A 21,981-nucleotide genomic window follows, 5' to 3' on the forward strand; every position below is an offset into this window, starting at 1 on the left:
CAGACGTGGCACATCCACTAGATGCGCCAATCCTGGCGCTTCACCCCAGCTCATCCCGTGCCCTGGTGCAGTGGCAAACGGGGTAATAAATCGGGTTGATACTAGCTGTAAAGTCACCTGAGATAAAGCCCAGTAGTTTGTGATGTCATGGCGTCTATTAGATACCCAACATCATAAACTGTCAGTACTAACAAAAAAAAAAAATCGACAAAAGAAATTTATTTGAAAAAACAGTCCCCAAAACATTTCCTCTTTCACCAATTTATTGTAAGAAAAAAAATAAAGGGGTCCCACGATGACTCTGGACCGTCTAGAATATGGGGGGGAGACACTCAGGGAACGTATCCCCCATTTTCTAGGAGTGCGGACCCTTCATGTGAGGAGTGTGGGTGCAATGAATCTGCACTCACTCTCCCCAGGTCCACAGCAGCAGAGTCCATGTCGTAATGGTTGCTACCAAAGCTGCAATGCCCTGCTCATGAGGTAAGGGCATGCCTAATCAGGAGAACTACTGTAGAGGAAGCTCTGCTCACTGGTATATAGGTGCTCAGAGGTAATAATAGATAAAATTAGTGAGTAACCTCGGCACTCTAAATCTCCAGGACTAAGTCAGTAAGTCACAACGGATAGTAATGCAAAATCACTCTTTATTGGTCCGTATTAAGAAATTTTTTTTTTCATAAGCATATATGTTTTTGTCCAAAACAAGTTACAAATGACGTTTCGGCCTGAGCCTTCGTCAGATTGGACTTATCTGCTTGTAATCATGAAAAATGACAATAATCAGTATCACATAAGAGTGAGAGAACAATAACATAAACTCGAACAATGTAGAGGTACAATTGGGATGCAGCAAAAAAATTGCAACACAGCAAGAAATGAAACACATGATACAAATGTCATAATACAGTACAAGGACAATATAGTAATGACAAATATGGGGTCAGAGTAGGCTTAGAAAGCTCTGGTACGAAAGAGATGTCAATCATAAAGTAACATGTGCAGTAGGTGTAGAGCTACATTATGCATGGCAGAGCTAATGGGTAGACTGACCATAGAAAAAGAACGGAGAAAAAGTGGAGAAAAAGTGGAGAAAAAATGGAGAAAAAGTGGAGAAAAAGTGGAAAAAAAAATGGAGAAAAAATGGAGAAAAAGTGGAGAAAAAGTGGAGAAAAAGTGGAGAAAAAAATGGAGAAAAAGTGGAGTAAAAGTGGAGAAAAAGTGGAGAAAAAGTGGAGAAAAAAATGGAGAAAAAGTGGAGTAAAAATGGAGAAAAAGTGGAGAAAAAATGGAGAAAAAAATGTAGAAAAAGTGGAGAAAAAGTGGAGAAAAAATGGAGAAAAAATGGAGAAAAAGTGGAGAAAAAGTGGAGAAAAATGGAGAAAAAGTGGAGAAAAAAATGGAGAAAAAGTGGAGTAAAAGTGGAGAAAAAGTGGAGAAAAAGTGGAGAAAAAGTGGAGAAAAAAATGGAGAAAAAGTGGAGTAAAAATGTAGAAAAAGTGGAGAAAAAATGGAGAAAAAAATGTAGAAAAAGTGGAGAAAAAGTGGAGAAAAAATGGAGAAAAAATGGAGAAAAAGTGGAGAAAAAGTGGAGAAAAAGTGGAGAAAAAGTGGAGAAAAAAATGGAGAAAAAGTGGAGAAAAAGTGGAGAAAAAGTGGAGTAAAAATGGAGAAAAAGTGGAGAAAAAGTGGAGAAAAACATGGAGAAAAAGTGGAGTAAAAATGGAGAAAGAGTGGAGAAAAAGTGGAGAAAAAGTGGAGAAAAAGTGGAGTAAAAATGGAGAAAAAGTGGAGAAAAAAATGGAGAAAAAGTGGAGTAAAAATGGAGAAAAAGTGGAGAAAAAAATGGAGAAAAAAATGTAGAAAAAGTGGAGAAAAAGTGGAGAAAAAGTGGAGAAAAAAATGGAGAAATAGTGGAGTAAAAATGGAGAAAAAAATGTAGAAATAAATGTAGAAAAAGTGGAGAAAAAGTGGAGAAAAAGTGGAGAAAAAAGTGGAGAAAAAGTGGAGAAAAAGTGGAGTAAAAATGGAGTAAAAAGTGGAGAAAAAGTGGAGAAAAAGTGGAGAAAAAATGGAGAAAAAGTTTAGAAAAAGTGGAGAAAAAGTGGAGAAAAAGTGGAGAAAAAATGGAGAAAAAGTGGAGAAAAAGTGGAAAAAAATGGAGAAAAAGTGGAGAAAAAGTGGAGAAAAAGTGGAGAAAAAGTGGAGCACCCTTTGGTGCCTTTCATGTGGCACTAAGGGGTGCTTAGCTTTGTATTTAGCCAAAAAAATGAAAAAAAAAATGACGTAGGGTTCCCACTAGTTTTGTAGCCAGCTAGGGTAAAGCAGACGGCTGCAGCCTGCAGGCCACAGCTGGCAACCTCACCTTGGCTGGTAATCCAAAACTGAGGGCACCCCACGCTGTTATTTTAAATTAAATAAATAATTAAAAAAAAAACCACGTAGGGGTCCCCCAAAATTGGATCACCAGCCAAGGAAAAGCAGACAGCTGGGGCCTGATATTCTCAGACTAGGGAGGTCCATGGTTATTGGACTCTCCCCAGCCTAAAAATAGCAGGCCGCAGCCGCCCCAGAAGTGGCGCATCCATTAGATGCGCCAATCCTGGTGCTTCACCCCAGCTCATCCCGCGCCCTGGTGCGGTGGCAAACGGGGTAATATATGGGGTTAATACCAGATGTGTAATGTCACCTGGCATCAAGCCCTGGGGTTGGTGAGGTCAGGCGTCTATCAGATACCCGACATCACCAACCCAGTCAGTAATAAAAAAAATAGACGACAAACACATTTTTATTTGAAAAAACACTCCCCAAAACATTCCCTCTTTAACCAATTTATTAGAATGAAAAACAAATCCAGGTCTGCTGTAATCCAAGGGGTTGCCATGACGATCCACACTGTCCCAGTCAATGAAGAGCAGGATGTTCCCCATTGGCTGGGAGAGCAGTGCAGTGACCTGAGCTAACATCAATGGGTCAGCCCAGGTCACTGCAGGGCATGACAAGTGCTGCTGTCAGCGAGGTACATTACCTGCGCTGATCTCCAGCCCACTGACAGCCCCTGTCACTGAGTTCAATGACCGGCGTCTTCACACCAAGTATCGCGAGAGGCCCGTGACGTCACCGCTAGTCAGTCTCGGGTTGGAAGCGAGAGGTGATGTGACAAGCGGCGGCCATGGAGGACAGTGACAGCGCTGAGGTCGGGATGGCGGGACTTCATCACCGCAGGTAAGCCGAGCGGGACCGTGTGTATGTGAGTGTGTGTGTGTGTGTGTACGTGTGTACATGCCGCGGGCAGGAGGGGGCGGAGTGAGCTGAGCGGGGAAGTGTGGGCTTCCTGCACGTAACTAGGATAAACATCGGGTTACTAACCAAAGCGCTTTGCTTGGATACCCGATGTTTATCTTGGTTACCAGCTTCTGGCAGGCTGCCAGCGATGGCTCCTGCACACTGTAGCTGTAAAAAGCCATGCTTTTTGCTGCTAGAACCGTTCTCGAACGTATCTAGAACTATCGAGCTTTTGCAAAAAGCTCGAGTTCTAGTTCGATCTCGAACAACCCCCAAAATCACTCGAGCCTAGAACTGGAGAACCACGAACCGCGAACCACGCTCAACGCTAATTATGAGCAATATGTTGCCACCAACCACTCTAACTTGTCACGTGATGAGCCAGTAAATTACGCCATTGCTTGGATTAGTTTTTGCCTGCATTACAATTAGTGATAGACTTAGCTGTCAATATTTACAGTTATATCGAATTCCAGTTGCCCAAAACTTCTTAAAAAACGCTAAGAAACTGAAATCTCTGGCCATACAATAGATTATATTTCTATTTTGCTTCAAGTTGCTTGGATTAGTTTTGCCTGCATTACAATTAGTGATAGACTTAGCTGTCAATATTTACAGTTATATCGAATTCCAGTTGCACAAAACTTCTTAAAAAACGCTTAGAAACTGAAATCTCTGGCCATAAAATAGATTATATTTCTATTTTGCTTCAAGTCGCTTGGATTAGTTTTGCCTGCGTTACAATTAGTGATAGACTTAGCTGTCAATATTTACAGTTATATCGAATTCCAGTTGCCCAAAACTTCTTAAAAAACGCTTAGAAACTGAAATCTCTGGCCATACAATAGATTATATTTCTATTTTGCTTCAATTCGTTACTCTGTCATACTTTAAAGTTAACGACGATGTAACATGGCCACTCTCTTACTCTAACCAAGTTATTTCAAGTTTCTTAATTAATTTTACACATTGGATGGATAAAACCTACGGATCTTTTTCCAAAAGTCAGTGGATGTGAACAGAAAGCCAAAGGAATGGCCAGCACGGGGGTCGAACCCACAACCTTGGTGTTATTAGCACCACGCTCTAACTGATTGAGCTAACCGGCCACTTTTACCCCTTATCTACTCTCTTTTAATGAACTTGCACTAATTTTGAGCCAGCTACTGACCTCTCAAAGCTTGATCTGTCCACAGTGAAAGGTAAAATACGTTGAAAGTTGACTAATTCTTGGAGAGCCCATCAAAAGCATAGGAACCAATCTTAAATGAGAATTGACAAGCTTTTTTTATATTATGAGCAATATGTTGCCACCAACCACTCTAACTTGTCACGTGATGAACCAGTAAATTACGCCATTGCTTGGATTAGTTTTTGCCTGCATTACAATTAGTGATAGACTTAGCTGTCAATATTTACAGTTATATCGAATTCCAGTTGCCCAAAACTTCTTAAAAAACGCTTAGAAACTGAAATCTCTGGCCATACAATAGATTATATTTCTATTTTGCTTCAATTCCTTACTCTGTCATACTTTAAGGTTAACGACGATGTAACATGGCCACTCTCTTACTCTAACCAAGTTATTTCAAGTTTGTAAATTAATTTTACACATTGGATGGATAAAACCTACGGATCTTTTTCCAAAAGTCACTGGATGTGAACAGAAAGCCAAAGGAATGGCCAGCACGGGGGTCGAACCCACAACCTTGGCGTTATTAGCACCACGCTCTAACCAATTGAGCTAACCGGCCACTTTTGCCCAATATCTATTCTCTTTTAATGAACTTGCTGTAATTTTGAGCCAGCTCCTGACCTCTCAAAGCTTGATCTGTCCACAGTGAAAGGTAAAATACGTTGAAAGTTGACTAATTCTTAGAGAGCCCATCAAAAGCATAGGAACCAATCTTAAATGAGAATTGACAACCTTTTTTTATATTATGAGCAATATGTTGCCACCAAACACTCTAACTTGTCACGTGATGAGCCAGTAAATTACGCCATTGCTTGGATTAGTTTTTGCCTGCATTACAATTAGTGATAGACTTAGCTGTCAATATTTACAGTTATATCGAATTCCAGTTGCCCAAAACTTCTTAAAAAACGCTTAGAAACTGAAATCTCTGGCCATACAATAGATTATATTTCTATTTTACTTCAATTGGTTACTCTGTCATACTTTAAGGTTAACGACGATGTAACATGGCCACTCTCTTACTCTAACCAAGTTATTTCAAGTTTGTAAATTAATTTTACACATTGGATGGATAAAACCTACGGATCTTTTTCCAAAAGTCACTGGATGTGAACAGAAAGCCAAAGGAATGGTTAGCACGGGGGTCGAACACGCAACCTTGGCGTTATTAGCACCATGCTCTAACCAATTGAGCTAACCGGCCACTTTTGCCCCATATCTACTCTCTTTTAATGAACTTGCTGTAATTTTGAGCCAGCTCCTGACCTCTCAAAGCTTGATCTGTCCACAGTGAAAGGTAAAATACGTTGAAAGTTGACTAATTCTTAGAGAGCCCATCAAAAGCATAGGAACCAATCTTAAATGAGAATTGACAAGCTTTTTTTATATTATGAGCAATATGTTGCCATTAACCACTCTAACTTGTCACGTGATGAGCCAGTAAATTACGCCATTGCTTGGATTAGTTTTTGCCTGCATTACAATTAGTGATAGACTTAGCTGTCAATATTTACAGTTATATCGAATTCCAGTTGCCCAAAACTTTTTAAAAAACGCTTAGAAACTGAAATCTCTGGCCATACAATAGATTATATTTCTAATTTACTTCAAGTCGCTTGGATTAGTTTTGCCTGCATTACAATTAGTGATAGACTTAGCTGTCAATATTTACAGTTATATCGAATTCCAGTTGCCCAAAACTTCTTAAAAAACGCTTAGAAACTGAAATCTCTGGCCATACAATAGATTATATTTCTATTTTGCTTCAATTCGTTACTCTGTCATACTTTAAGGTTAACGACAATGCAACATGGCCACTCTCTTACTCTAACCAAGTTATTTCAAGTTTGTAAATTAATTTTACACATTGGATGGATAAAACCTACGGATCTTTTTCCAAAAGTCACTGGATGTGAACAAAAAGCCAAAGAAATGGCCAGCACGGGGGTCGAACCCGCAACCTTGGCGTTATTAGCACCATGCTCTAACCGATTGAGCTAACCGGCCACTTTTACCCCATATCTACTCTCTTTTAATGAACTTGCTCTAATTTTGAGCCAGCTACTGACCTCTCAAAGCTTGATCTGTCCACAGTGAAAGGTAAAATACGTTGAAAGTTGACTAATTCTTTGAGAGCCCATCAAAAGCATAGGAACCAATCTTAAATGAGAATTGACAAGCTTTTTTTATATTGCAATATGTTGCCACCAACCACTCTAACTTGTCACGTGATGAGCCAGTAAATTACGCCATTGCTTGGATTAGTTTTTGCCTGCATTTCAATTAGTGATAGACTTAGCTGTCAATATTTACAGTAATATCGAATTCCAGTTGCCCAAAACTTCTTAGAAAACGCTTAGAAACTGAAATCTCTGGCCATACAATAGATTATATTTCTATTTTGCTTCAAGTTGCTTGGATTAGTTTTGCCTGCATTACAATTAGTGATAGACTTAGCTGTCAATATTTACAGTTATATCGAATTCCAGTTGCCCAAAACTTCTTAAAAAACGCTTAGAAACTGAAATCTCTGGCAATAAAATAGATTATATTTCTATTTTGCTTCAAGTCGCTTGGATTAGTTTTGCCTGCATTACAATTAGTGATAGACTTAGCTGTCAATATTTACAGTTATATCGAATTCCAGTTGCCCAAAACTTCTTAAAAAACACTTAGAAACTGAAATCTCTGGCCATACAATAGATTATATTTCTATTTTGCTTCAATTCGTTACTCTGTCATACTTTAATTTTAACGACGATGTAACATGGCCACTCTCTTACTCTAACCAAGTTATTTCAAGTTTGTAAATTAATTTTACACATTGGATGGATAAAACCTACCGATCTTTTTCCAAAAGTCACTGGATGTGAACAGAAAGCCAAAAGAATGGCCAGCAAGGGGGTCGAACCCACAACCTTGGCGTTATTAGCACCACGCTCTAACTGTTTGAGCTAACCGGCCACTTTTACCCCATATCTACTCTCTTTTAAAGAACTTGCTCTAATTTTGAGCCAGCTACTGACCTCTCAAAGCTTGATCTGTCCACAATGAAAGGTAAAATACGTTGAAAGTTCACTAATTCTTAGAGAGCCCATCAAAAGCATAGGAACCAATCTTAAATGAGAATTGACAAGCTTTTTTTATATTATGAGCAATATGTTGCCACCAACCACTCTAACTTGTCACGTGATGAGCCAGTAAATTACGCCATTGCTTGGATTAGTTTTTGACTGCATTACAATTAGTGATAGACTTAACTGTCAATACTTACAGTTATATCGAATTCCAGTTGCCCAAAACTTCTTAAAAAACGCTTAGAAACTGAAATCTCTGGCCATACAATAGATTATATTTCTCTTTTGCTTCAAGTTGCTTCGATTAGTTTTGCCTGCAATACAAATAGTGATAGACTTAGCTGTCAATATTTACAGTTATATCGAATTCCAGTTGCCCAAAACTTCTTAAAAAACGCTTAGAAACTGAAATCTCTGGCCATAAAATAGATTATATTTCTATTTTGCTTCAAGTCCCTTGGATTAGTTTTGCCTGCATTACAATTAGTGATAGACTTAGCTGTTAATATTTACAGTTATATCAAATTCCAGTTGCCCAAAACTTCTTAAAAAACGCTTAGAAACTGAAATCTCTGGCCATACAATAGGTTATATTTCTATTTTGCTTCAAGTTGCTTGGATTAGTTTTGCCTGCATTACAATTAGTGATAGACTTAGCTGTCAATATTTACAGTTATATCGAATTCCAGTTGCCCAAAACTTCTTAAAAAACACTTAGAAACTGAAATCTCTGGCCATACAATAGATTATATTTCTATTTTGCTTCAATTCGTTACTCTGTCATACTTAAAGGTTAACGACGATGTAACATGGCCACTCTCTTACTCTAACCAAGTTATTTCAGGTTTGTAAATTAATTTTACACATTGGATAGACAAAACCCACGGATCTTTTTCCAAAAGTCACTGGATGTGAACAGAAAGCCAAAGGAATGGCCAGCACGGGGGTCGAACCCGCAACCTTGGCGTTATTAGAACCACGCTCTAACTGGTTGAGCTAACCGGCCACTTTTACCCCATATCTACTCTCTTTTAATGAACTTCCTCTAATTTTGAGCCAGCTACTGACCTCTCAAAGCTTGATCTGTCCACAGTGAAAGGTAAAATACGTTGAAAGTTGACTAATTCTTAGAGAGCCCATCAAAAGCATAGGAACCAATCTTAAATGAGAATTGACAAGCTTTTTTTATATTATGAGCAATATGTTGCCACCAACCACTCTAACTTGTCACGTGATGAGCCAGTAAATGACGCTATTGCTTGGATTAGTTTTTGACTGCATTACAATTAGTGATAGACTTAACTGTCAATACTTACAGTTTTATCGAATTCCAGTTGCCCAAAACTTCTTAAAAAACGCTTAGAAACTGAATGCTCTGGCCATACAATAGATTATATTTCTATTTTGCTTCAATTCGTTACTCTGTCATACTTTAAGGTTAACGACGATGTAACATGGCCACTCTCTTACTCTAACCAAGTTATTTCAAGTTTGTAAATTAATTTTACACATTGGATGGATAAAACCTTCGGATCTTTTTCCAAAAGTCACTGGATGTGAACAGAAAGCCAAAGGAATGGCCAGCACGGGAGTCGAACCCGCAACCTTGGCGTTATTAGCACCACGCTCTAACCGATTGAGCTAACCGGCCACTTTTGCCCCCTATCTATTCTCTTTTAATGAACTTGCTCTAATTTTGAGCCAGCTACTGACCTCTCAAAGCTTGATCTGTCCACAGTGAAAGGTAAAATACGTTGAAAGTTGACTAATTCTTAGAGAGCCCATGAAAAGCATAGGAACCAGTCTTAAATGAGAATTGACAAGCTTTTTTTATATTATGAGCAATATGTTGCCACCAACCACTCTAACTTGTCACGTGATGAGCCAGTAAATTACGCCATTGCTTGGATTAGTTTTTGCCTGTATTACAATTAGTGATAGACTTAGCTGTCAATATTTACAGTTATATCGAACTCCAGTTGCCCAAAACTTCTTAAAAAACGCTTAGAAACTGAAATCTCTGGCCATACAATAGGTTATATTTCTATTTTGCTTCAAGTTGCTTGGATTAGTTTTGCCTGCATTACAATTAGTGATAGACTTAGCTGTCAATATTTACAGTTATATCGAATTCCAGTTGCCCAAAACTTCTTAAAAAACGCTTAGAAACTGAAATCTCTGGCCATACAATAGATTATATTTCTATTTTGCTTCAATTCGTTACTCTGTCATACTTTAAGGTTAACGACGATGTAACATGGCCACTCTCTTACTCTAACCAAGTTATTTCAAGTTTGTAAATTAATTTTACACATTGGATGGATAAAACCTACGGATCTTTTTCCAAAAGTCACTGGATGTGAACAGAAAGCCAAAGGAATGGCCAGCACGGGGGTCGAACCCGCAACCTTGGCGTTATTAGCACCACGCTCTAACTGATTGAGCTAACCAGCCACTTTTGCCCCATATCTACTCTCTTTTAATGAACTTGCTCTAATTTTGAGCCAGCTACTGACCTCTCAAAGCTTGATCTGTCCACAGTGAAAGGTAAAATACTTTGAAAGTTGACTAATTCTTAGAGAGCCCATCAAAAGCATAGGAACCAATTTTAAATGAGAATTGACAAGCTTTTTTTATATTATGAGCAATATGTTGCCACCAACCACTCTGACTTGTCACTTGATGAGCCAGTAAATGACGCCATTACTTGGATTAGTTTTTGCCTGCATTACAATTAGTGATAGACTTAGCTGTCAATATTTACAGTTATATCGAATTCCAGTTGCCCAAAACTTCTTAAAAAACGCTTAGAAACTGAAATCTCTGGCCATACAATAGATTATATTTCAATTTTGCTTCAATTCGTTACTCTGTCATACTTTAAGGTTAATGACGATGTAACATGGCCACTCTCTTACTCTAACCAAGTTATTTCAAGTTTGTAAATTAATTTTACACATTGGATGGATAAAACCTACGGATCTTTTTCCAAAAGTCACTGGATGTGAACAGAAAGCCAAAGGAATGGCCAGCACGGGGGTCGTACCCGCAACCTTGGCGTTATTAGCACCATGCTCTAACCGATTGAACTAACCGGCCACTTTTGCTCCATATCTACTCTCTTTTAATGAACTTGCTCTAATTTTGAGCCAGCTACTGACCTCTCAAAGCTTGATCTGTCCACAGTGAAAGGTAAAATACGTTGAAAGTTGACTAATTCTTAGAGAGCCCATCAAAAGCATAGGAACCAATCTTAAATGAGAATTGACAAGCTTTTATTATATTATGAGCAATATGTTGCCACCAACCACTCTAACTTGTCACGTGATGAGCCAGTAAATTACGCCATTGCTTGGATTAGTTTTTGACTGCATTACAATTAGTGATAGACTTAACTGTCAATACTTACAGTTTTATCGAATTCCAGTTGCCCAAAACTTCTTAAAAAACGCTTAGAAACTGAATGCTCTGGCCATACAATAGATTATATTTCTATTTTGCTTCAATTCGTTACTCTGTCATACTTTAAGGTTAACGACGATGTAACATGGCCACTCTCTTACTCTAACCAAGTTATTTTAAGTTTGTAAATTAATTTTACACATTGGATGGATAAAACCTACAGATCTTTTTCCAAAAGTCACTGGATGTGAACAGAAGCCAAAGGAATGGCCAGCACTGGGGTCGAACCCGCAACCTTGGCTTTAATTGCACCACGCTCTAACCGATTGAGCTAACCAGCCACTTTTGCCCTATATCTACTCTCTTTTAATGAACTTGCTCTAATTTTGAGCCAGCTACTGACCTCTCAAAGCTTGATCTGTCCACAGTGAAAGGTAAAATACGTTGAAAGTTGATTAATTCTTAGAGAGCCCATCAAAAGCATAGGAACCAATCTTAAATGAGAATTGACAAGCTTTTTTTATATTATGAGCAATATGTTGCCACCAACCACTCTGACTTGTCACGTGATGAGCCAGTAAATGACGCCATTGCTTGGATTCGTTTTTGCCTGCATTACAATTAGTGATAGACTTAGCTGTTAATATTTACAGTTATATCGAATTCCAGTTGCCCAAAACTTGTTAAAAAACGCTTAGAAACTGAAATCTCTGGCCATACAATAGATTATATTTCTATTTTGCTTCAAGTTGCTTGGATTAGTTTTGCCTGCATTACAATTAGTGATAGACTTAGCTGTCAATATTTACAGTTATATCGAATTCCAGTTGCCCAAAACTTCTTAAAAAACGCTTAGAAACTGAAATCTCTGGCCATACAATAGATTATATTTCTATTTTGCTTCAATTCGTTACTCTGTCATACTTTAAGGTTAACGACGATGTAACATGGCCACTCTCTTACTCTAACCAAGTTATTTCAAGTTTGTAAATTAATTTTACACATTGGATGGATAAAACCTACGGATCTTTTTCCAAAAGTCACTGGATGTGAACAGAAAGCCAAAGGAATGGCCAGCACGGGGGTCGAACCCGCAACCTTGGCGTTATTAGCACCACGCTCTAACCGATTGAGCTAACCGGCCACTTTTGCCCCATATCTACTCTCTTTTAATGAACTTGCTCTATTTTTGAGCCAGCTACTGACCTCTCAAAGCTTGATCTGTCCACAGTGAAAGGTAAAATACGTTGAAAGTTGACTAATTATTAGAGAGCCCATCAAAAGCATAGGAACCAATCTTAAATGAGAATTGACAAGCTTTTTTTATATTATGAGCAATATGTTGCCACCAACCACTCTGACTTGTCACGTGATGAGCCAGTAAATGACGCCATTGCTTGGATTAGTTTTTGCCTGCATTACAATTAGTGATAGACTTAGCTGTCAATATTTACAGTTATATCGAATTCCAGTTGCCCAAAACTTCTTAAAAAACGCTTAGAAACTGAAATCTCTGGCCATACAATAGATTATATTTCAATTTTGCTTCAATTCGTTACTCTGTCATACTTTAAGGTTAACGACGATGTAACATTGCCACTCTCTTACTCTAACCAAGTTATTTCAAGTTTGTAAATTAATTTTACACATTGGATGGATAAAACCTACGGATCTTTTTCCAAAAGTCACTGGATGTGAACAGAAAGCCAAAGGAATGGCCAGCACGGGGGTCGAACCCGCAACCTTGGCGTTATTAGCACCACGCTCTAACCGATTGAGCTAACCGGCCACTTTTGCCCCATATCTACTCTCTTTTAATGAACTTGCTCTAATTTTGAGCCAGCTACTGACCTCTCAAAGCTTGATCTGTCCACAGTGAAAGGTAAAATACGTTGAAAGTTGACTAATTATTAGAGAGCCCATCAAAAGCATAGGAACTAGTGATGAGCGAGTACTAAAAAGCTCGGGTGCTCGAAGCTCGGGCCGAGCCTCCCAAGATACTCGTGTACTCGGCCCGAGCACCGAGCCCAATGTTATCCTATGGGAGACCCGAGTATTTTTGTGAAATGACCCCCCGGCAGCATGGAGAAACCCTAAAAATGTCACAAAAGTCTCAGAAGAGTGCTCAAATGACATGGCATCAGCATGGGGAAGACCCCTTGAAGCATTTATCACTCAAAAGTCACAGATGTGAACAATTTTGTCCGAGTTTTACGCCATTTTTACGGACTCACCAGAAAACCTTCCAAAATGACACCAAAATGAATTTTCATGGCGGAAATGTTAAGGGCACATACCCAATAGTGAGATAGAGCTGGTGTATGTTACTTTTTGAGATTAATACATGAAAGATTTTACATGAAAACCTTGTGTGGCACTCCGATGTCCAAAACGCACGTTTTGTGCTTTTTACTAGCGATGTCGGTCATTTTTTTTTTTTTATTCTATCTCCCTCAGTCCGTCGGTCTGTCTCTCTCTGTCTTGTCTGTCCCCCTCTCACAGTCTGTCGGTCAGTTCCCCCCCCTCTCTCTTACTTACCGTTCCCCGATCACTGCCGCGGCGCTGCACAGCTGTTCAAACTCCGGTGGCTTTTCCTCTTTTGAAAAAGCCGGCCGCTCATTAATCAATCTCCTATTCCCTGCTGTCCTGCTTTTCGGCGCCTATGATTGGTTGCAGTGAGACACGCTCCCACACTGAGTGACAGCTGTCTCACTGCAACCAATCACAGCAGCCGGTGTGTGTATACTGTGCAGTGAAATAAATAATTAAATAATTAAAAAAAACGGCATGCGGTCCCCCCAATTTTAATACCAGCCAGATAAAGCCATACGGCTGAAGGCTGGTATTCTCAGGATGGGGAGCTCCACGTTATGGGGAGCCCCCCACCCTAACAATATCAGTCAGCAGCCGCCCAGAATTGCCGCATACATTAGATGCGACAGTTCTGGGGCTGTACCCGGCTCTTCCCGATTTACCCTGGTGCGTTGGCAAATCGGGGTAATAAGGAGTTAATGGCAGCCCATAGCTGCCACTAAATCCTAGATTAATCATGTCAGGCGTCTCCCCGAGATTCCTTCCATGATTAATCTGTAAATTACAGTTAAAAAACACACACACCCGAAAAATCCTTTATTAGAAATAAAAAACACTAACAAAGTCCCTCATTACCAATTTATTAACCCCGACAAACCCTCCATGTCCGGCGTACTCCACAGTCCTCCAGCGTCGCGTCCAGCTCTGCTGCATGGAAGTGACAGGAGCTGCAGAAGACACCGCCGCTCCGGTCACCTCCACGCAGCTAATGAGATGAGTATAGCGATCAGCTGAGCTGTCACTGAGGTTACCTGGATGCAGCGGTGGATGCAGCGGTGGCCGCGGGTAACCTCAGTGACAGCTCAGCTGATCGCGCTACTCACCGCCGCTCCAGTCAGCTCCATGCACCAACTGAGGTGAGTAGAGCGATCAGCTGCTGTCACTGAGGTTAATCGCGGCACCGCTGGATCCAGCGGTGGCCGGGAGTTACCTGACTGACAGCAGCTGATCGCGCTATTCCCTTCATTAGCTGCGTGGAGGTGACCGGCGGCTTTTACTATTTTGAAAAAGCCGGCCGCTCATTAAACAATCTCCTATTCCCTGCTTTCCCCGCCCACCGGTGCCTATGATTGGTTGCAGTGAGACACGCCCCCACGCTGAGTGACAGGTGTCACACTGCACCCAATCACAGCAGCCGGTGGGCGTGTCTATACTGTGCAGTAAAATAAATTAATAAATAATTAAAAAAAAACGGCGTGCGGTCCCCCCCATTTTAATGCCAGCCAGAAAAAGCCATACGGCTGAAGGCTGGTATTCTCAGGATGGGGAGCTCCACGTTATGGGGAGCCCCCCAGCCTAACAATATCAGTCAGCAGCCGCCCAGAATTGCCGCATACATTATATGCGACAGTTCTGGGGCTGTACCCGGCTCTTCCCGATTTGCCCTGGTGCTTTGGCAAATCGGGGTAATAAGGAGTTAATGGCAGCCCATAGCTGCCACTAAATCCTAGATTAATCATGTCAGGCGTCTATGAGACACCCTCCATGATTAATCTGTAAGTTACAGTAAATAAACACACACACCCGAAAAATCCTTTATTAGAAATAAAATACACACACACATTCCCTGGTTCACCACTTTAATCAGCCCCAAAAAGCCCTCCATGTCCGGCGTCATCCAGGATGTTCCAGCGTCGCTTCCAGCGCTGCTGCATGGAGGTGACCGGAGCTGCAGAAGACACCGCCGCTCCGGTCACTTCCACGCAGCAAATGAGGTGAGTAGCGCGATCAGCTGAGCTGTCACTGAGGTTACCCGCCGTCACTGGATCCAGTGACAGCGGGTAACCTCAGTGACAGCTCAGCTGATCGCACGGCTGTCTTCATTAGCTGCGTGGAGGTGACCGGAGCGGCGGTGTCTTCTGCAGCTCCTGTCACTTCCATGCAGCAGAGCTGGACGCGACGCCGGAGTCCGTGGAGTACGCCGGACATGGAGGGTTTGTCGGGGTTAATAAATTGGTAATGAGGGACTTTGTTAGTGTTTTTTATTTCTAATAAAGGATTTTTCGGATGTGTGTGTTTTTTAACTGTAATTTACAGATTAATCATGGAAGGAATCTCGGGGAGACGCCTGACATGATTAATCTAGGATTTAGTGGCAGCTATGGGCTGCCATTAACTCCTTATTACCCCGATTTGCCAACGCACCAGGGTAAATCGGGAAGAGCCGGGTACAGTCCCAGAACTGTCGCATATAATGTATGCGGCAATTCTGGGCAGCTGTTGGCTGATATTGTTAGGGTGGGGGGCTCCCCATAACGTGGAGCTCCCCATCCTGAGAATACCAGCCTTCAGCCGTATGGCTTTATCTGGCTGGTTTTAAAAATGGGGGGAACCGCACGCCGTTTTTTTTAATTATTTAATAAATAATTAAAATTAATAATTAAAATTAATAAATAATTAAAAAAAACGGCGTGCGGTTCCCCCCATTTTTAAAACCAGCCAGATAAAGCCATACGGCTGAAGGCTGGTATTCTCAGGATGGGGAGCTCCACGTTATGGGGAGCCCCCCACCCTAACAATATCAGCCAACAGCCGCCCAGAATTGCCGCATACATTATATGCGACAGTTCTGGGACTGTACCCGGCTCTTCCCGATTTGCCCTGGTGCGTTGGCAAATCGGGGTAATAAGGAGTTATTGGCAGCCCATAGCTGCCAATAAGTCCTAGATTAATCATGTCAGGCATCTATGAGACACCTTCCATGATTAATCTGTAAGTTACAGTAAATAAACACACACACACACCAGAAAAAATCCTTTATTAGAAATAAAAACACACACATATACCCTGGTTCACCACTTTAATCAGCCCGAAAAAGCCCTCCATGTCCGGCGTAATCCAGGATGATCCAGCGTCGCATCCAGCGCTGCTGCATGGAGGTGACCGGAGCCGCAGCACACACAGCCGCTCCGGTCACCTCCACACAGCAAATGAACACTGAGGTTACCCGCGGCCACCGGTGGATGCAGCGGTGACAGCGGGTAACCTCAGTGACAGCAGCTGATCGCGCGGCTGTGTTCATTTGCTGTGTGGAGGTGACCGGAGCGGCGGAGTCTTCTGCAGCTCCGGTCACCTCCATGCAGCAGCGCTGGATGCGACACTGGATCATCCTGGATTACGCCGGACAAGGAGGGCTTTTTCGGGCTGATTAAAGTGGTGAACCAGGGTATATGTGTGTGTTTTTTATTTCTAATAAAGGATTTTTTCTGGTGTGTGTGTTTATTTACTGTAACTTACAGATTAATCATGGAGGGTGTCTCATAGACGCATGACATGATTAATCTAGGACTTATTGGCAGCTATGGGCTGCCAATAACTCCTTATTACCCCGATTTGCCAACGCACCAGGGTAAATCGGGAAGAGCCGGGTACAGCCCCAGAATTGTCGCATATAATGTATGCGGCAATTCTGGCCAGCTGCTGACTGATATTGTTAGGGTGGGGGGCTCCCCATAACGTGGGGCTCCCCATCCTGAGAATACCAGCCTTCAGCTGTATGGCTTTATCTGGCTGGTATTAAAATTGGGGGGAACCGCACGCTGTTTTTTTAATTATTTATTTATTTATTTTACTGCACAGTATAGACACGCCCACCGGCTGCTGTGATTGGGTGCAGTGTGACACCTGTCACTCAGCGTGGGGGCGTGTCTCACTGCAACCAATCATAGGCGCCTGTGGGCGTGGAAAGCAGGGAATATGAGATGGCTGTGTACAGAGCACAGCGCGCCGGCCGGTATAAAGGCTCGGTCACGCTGTGCAGGCCGGCCAATCACTGCAATTCCACAACTAACAGGGCTGTGGCATTGCAGTGGTCTGCCAGCCAATCCCTGCATGAGGGCTGGCTCTCAAAAGAGCGCCAACATGCAGGGATGAAGACCACGAGTAAAGCACGAGTATTGCAAAATTACTCGGTACCCGCCGAGCAGCCCGAGTACAGTGATACTCGTGCGAGTACCGAGTAGTTACAAGCATGCTCGCTCATCACTAATAGGAACCAATCTTAAATGAGAATTGACAAGCTTTTTTTATATTATGAGCAATATGTTGCCACCAACCACACTAACTTGTCACGTGATGAGCCAGTAAATTACGCCATTGCTTGGATTAGTTTTTGCCTGCATTACAATTAGTGATAGACTTAGCTGTCAATATTTACAGTTATATCGAATTCCAGTTGCCCAAAACTTCTTAAAAAACACTTAGAAACTGAAATCTCTGGCCATACAATAGGTTATATTTCTATTTTGCTTCAAGTTGCTTGGATTAGTTTTGCCTGCATTACAATTAGTGATGGACTTAGCTGTCAATATTTACAGTTATATCGAATTCCAGTTGCCCAAAACTTCTTAAAAAACACTTAGAAACTGAAATCTCTGGCCATACAATAGATTATATTTCTATTTTGTTTCAATTCGTTACTCTGTCATACTTTAAGAATAACGACGATGTAACATGGCCACTCTCTTACTCTAACCAAGTTATTTCAGGTTTGTAAATTAATTTTACACATTGGATAGATAAAACCTACGGATCTTTTTCCAAGAGTCACTGGATGTGAACAGAAAGCCAAAGGAATGGCCAGCATGGGGGTCGAACCCGCAACCTTGGCGTTATTAGCACCACGCTCTAACTGATTGAGCTAACCGGCCACTTTTACCCAGTATCTACTCTCTTTTAATGAACTTGCTCTAATTTTGAGCCAGCTACTGACCTCTCAAAGCTTGATCTGTCCACAGCGAAAGGTAAAATACGTTGAAAGTTGACTAATTTTTAGAGAGCCCATCAAAAGCATAGGAACCAATCTTAAATGAGAATTGACAAGCTTTTTTTATATTATGAGCAATATGTTGCCACCAACCACTCTAACTTGTCACGTGATGAGCCAGTAAATTACGCCATTGCTTGGATTATTTTTTGACAGCATTACAATTAGTGATAGACTTAACTGTCAATACTTACAGTTGTATCGAATTCCAGTTGCCCAAAACTTCTTAAAAAACGCTTAGAAACTGAATGCTCTGGCCATACAATAGATTATATTTCTATTTTGCTTCCATTCGTTACTCTGTCATACTTTAAGGTTAACGACGATGTAACATAGCCACTCTCTTACTCTAACCAAGTTATTTCAAGTTTGTAATATAATTTTACACATTGGATGCATAAAACCTACGGATCTTTTTCCAAAAGTCACTGGATGTGAACAGAAAGCCAAAGGAATGGCCAGCACGGGGGTCGAACCCGCAACCTTGGCGTTATTAGCACCACGCTCTAACCGATTGAGCCAACCGGCCACTTTTGCTCCATATCTACTCTCTTTTAATGAACTTGCTCTAATTTTGAGCCAGCTACTGACCTCTCAAAGCTTGATCTGTCCACCGTGAAAGGTAAAATACGTTGAAAGTTGACTAATTCTTAGAGAGCCCATCAAAAGCATAGGAACCAATCTTAAATGAGAATTGACAAGCTTTTTTTATATTATGAGCAATATGTTGCCACCAACCACTCTAACTTGTCACGTGATGAGCCAGTAAATTACGCCATTGCTTGGATTAGTTTTTGCCTGCATTACAATTAGTGATAGACTTAGCTGTCAATATTTACAGTTATATCGAATTCCAGTTGCCCAAAACTTCTTAAAAAACGCTTAGAAACTGAAATCTCTGGCCATACAATAGATTATATTTCTATTTTGCTTCAATTCGTTACTCTGTCATACTTTAAGGTTAACGACGATGTAACATGGCCACTCTCTTACTCTAACCAAGTTATTTCAAGTTTGTAAATTAATTTTACACATTGGATGGATAAAACCTATGGATCTTTTTCCAAAAGTCACTGGATGTGAACAGAAAGCCAAAGGAATGGCCAGCACAGGGGTCAAACCCGCAAACTTGGCATTATTAGCACCACGCTCTAACCGATTGAGCTAACCGGCCACTTTTGCTCCATATCTACTCTCTTTTAATGAACTTGGTCTAATTTTGAGCCAGCTACTGACCTCTCAAAGCTTGATCTGTCCACAGTGAAAGGTAAAATACGTTGAAAGTTGACTAATTCTTAGAGAGCCCATCAAAAGCATAGGAACCAATCTTAAATGAGAATTGACAAGCTTTTTTTATATTATGAGCAATATGTTGCCACCAACCACTCTGACTTGTCACGTGATGAGCCAGTAAATGACGCCATTGCTTGGATTAGTTTTTGCCTGCATTACAATTAGTGATAGACTTAGCTGTCAATATTTACAGTTATATTGAATTCCAGTTGCCCAAAACTTCCTAAAAAACGCTTAGAAACTGAAATCTCTGGGCATACAATAGATTATATTTCTATTTTGCTTCAAGTTGCTTGGATTAGTTTTGCCTGCATTACAAATAGTGATAGACTTAGCTGTCAATATTTACAGTTATATCGAATTCCAGTTGCCCAAAACTTCTTAAAAAATGCTTAGAAACTGAAATCTCAGGCCATAAAATAGATTATATTTCTATTTTGCTTCAAGTCACTTGGATTAGTTTTGCCTGCATTACAATTAGTGATAGACTTAGCTGTCAATATTTACAGTTATATCGAATTCCATTTGCCCAAAACTTCTTAAAAAACGCTTAGAAACTGAAATCTCAAGCCATACAATAGATTATATTTCTATTTTGCTTCAATTCGTTACTCTGTCATACTTTAAGGTTAACGACGATGTAACATGGCCACTCTCTTACTCAAACCAAGTTATTTCAAGTTTGTAAATTAATTTTACACATTGGATGGATAAAACCTACGGATCTTTTTCCAAAAGTCACTGGATGTGAACAGAAAGCCAAAGGAATAGCCAGCACGGGGGTCGAACCCGCAACCTTGGCGTTATTAGCACCACGCTCTAACCGATAGAGCTAACTGGCCACTTTTGCTCCATATCTACTCTCTTTTAATGATCTTGCTTTAATTTTGAGCCAGCTACTGACCTCTCAAAGCTTGATCTGTCCACAGTGAAAGGTAAAATACGTTGAAAGTTGACTAATTCTTAGAGAGCCCATCAAAAGTATAGGAACCAATCTTAAATGAGAATTGACAAGCTTTTTTTATATTATGAGCAATATGTTGCCACCAACCACTCTAACTTGTCACGTGATGAGCCAGTAAATTACGCCATTGCTTGGATTAGTTTTTGCCTGCATTACAATTAGTGATAGACTTAGCTGTCAATATTTACAGTTATATCGAATTCCAGTTGCCCAAAACTTCTTAAAAAACACTTAGAAACTGAAATCTCTGGCCATACAATAGATTATATTTCTATTTTGCTTCAAGTTGCTTGGATTAGTTTTGCCTGCATTACAATTAGTGATAGACTTAGCTGTCAATATTTAAAGTTATATCGAATTCCAGTTGCCCAAAACTTCTTAAAAAACGCTTAGAAACTGAAATCTCTGGCCATAAAATAGATTATATTTCTATTTTGCTTCAAGTCGCTTGGATTAGTTTTGCCTGCATTACAATTAGTGATAGACTTAGCTGTCAATATTTACAGTTATATCGAATTCCAGTTGCCCAAAACTTCTTAAAAAACGCTTAGAAACTGAAATCTCTGGCCATACAATAGATTATATTTCTATTTTGCTTCAATTCGTTACTCTGTCATACTTTAAGGTTAACGACGATGTAACATGGCCACTCTCTTACTCTAACCAAGTTATTTCAAGTTTGTAAATTAATTTTACACATTGGATGGATAAAACCTACGGATCTTTTTCCAAAAGTCACTGGATGTGAACAGAAAGCAAAGGAATGGCCAGCACGGGGGTCGAACCCAAAACCTTGGTGTTATTGGCACCACGCTCTAACCGATTGAGCTAACCGGCCACGTTTGCCTCATATCTACTCTTTTTTAATGAACTTGCTCTAATTTTGAGCCAGCTACTGACCTCTCAAAGCTTGATCTGTCCACAGTGAAAGGTAAAATACGTTGAAAGTTGACTAATTCTTAGAGAGCCCATCAAAAGCATAGGAACCAATCTTAAATGAGAATTGACAAGCTTTTTTTATATTATGAGCAATATGTTGCCACCAACCACTCTGACTTGTCACGTGATGAGCCAGTAAATGACGCCATTGCTTGGATTAATTTTTGCCTGCATTACAATTAGTGATAGACTTAGCTGTCAATATTTACAGTTATATCGAATTCCAGTTGCCCAAAACTTTTCAAAAAACGCTTAGAAACTGAAATCTCTGGCCATACAATAGATTATATTTCTATTTTGCTTCAATTCGTTACTCTGTCATACTTTAAGGTTAACGACGATGTAACATGGCCACTCTCTTACTCTAACCAAGTTATTTCAAGTTTGTAAATTAATTTTACACATTGGATGGATAAAACCTACGGATCTTTTTCCAAAAGTCACTGGATGTGAACAGAAAGCAAAGGAA

At 40.4% G+C, this 21,981-nt stretch overlaps 6 non-coding genes across 6 annotated transcripts; all 6 read right to left on the minus strand.

Annotated features, from left to right (window-relative positions):
• Positions 1-4,965: 4,965 nt before the first annotated feature.
• TRNAI-AAU (transfer RNA isoleucine (anticodon AAU)) lies at positions 4,966-5,039 on the minus strand. The gene has a single exon. It is a non-coding gene; the product is annotated as a tRNA-Ile (tRNA).
• A 1,374-nt stretch (positions 5,040-6,413) lies between these two features.
• On the minus strand, positions 6,414-6,487 carry TRNAI-AAU (transfer RNA isoleucine (anticodon AAU)). The gene has a single exon. It is a non-coding gene; the product is annotated as a tRNA-Ile (tRNA).
• Positions 6,488-9,134: 2,647 nt separating this feature from the next.
• TRNAI-AAU (transfer RNA isoleucine (anticodon AAU)) lies at positions 9,135-9,208 on the minus strand. The gene has a single exon. It is a non-coding gene; the product is annotated as a tRNA-Ile (tRNA).
• A 2,821-nt stretch (positions 9,209-12,029) lies between these two features.
• On the minus strand, positions 12,030-12,103 carry TRNAI-AAU (transfer RNA isoleucine (anticodon AAU)). Its single transcript has one exon. It is a non-coding gene; the product is annotated as a tRNA-Ile (tRNA).
• A 571-nt stretch (positions 12,104-12,674) lies between these two features.
• TRNAI-AAU (transfer RNA isoleucine (anticodon AAU)) lies at positions 12,675-12,748 on the minus strand. The gene has a single exon. It is a non-coding gene; the product is annotated as a tRNA-Ile (tRNA).
• Positions 12,749-18,771: 6,023 nt separating this feature from the next.
• On the minus strand, positions 18,772-18,845 carry TRNAI-AAU (transfer RNA isoleucine (anticodon AAU)). Its single transcript has one exon. It is a non-coding gene; the product is annotated as a tRNA-Ile (tRNA).
• Positions 18,846-21,981: the final 3,136 nt, after the last annotated feature.

The sequence above is a fragment of the Anomaloglossus baeobatrachus genome, chromosome 4 (assembly GCF_048569485.1).
Source record: "Anomaloglossus baeobatrachus isolate aAnoBae1 chromosome 4, aAnoBae1.hap1, whole genome shotgun sequence".
In the NCBI taxonomy this organism is placed as follows: Eukaryota; Metazoa; Chordata; class Amphibia; order Anura; family Aromobatidae; genus Anomaloglossus; species Anomaloglossus baeobatrachus.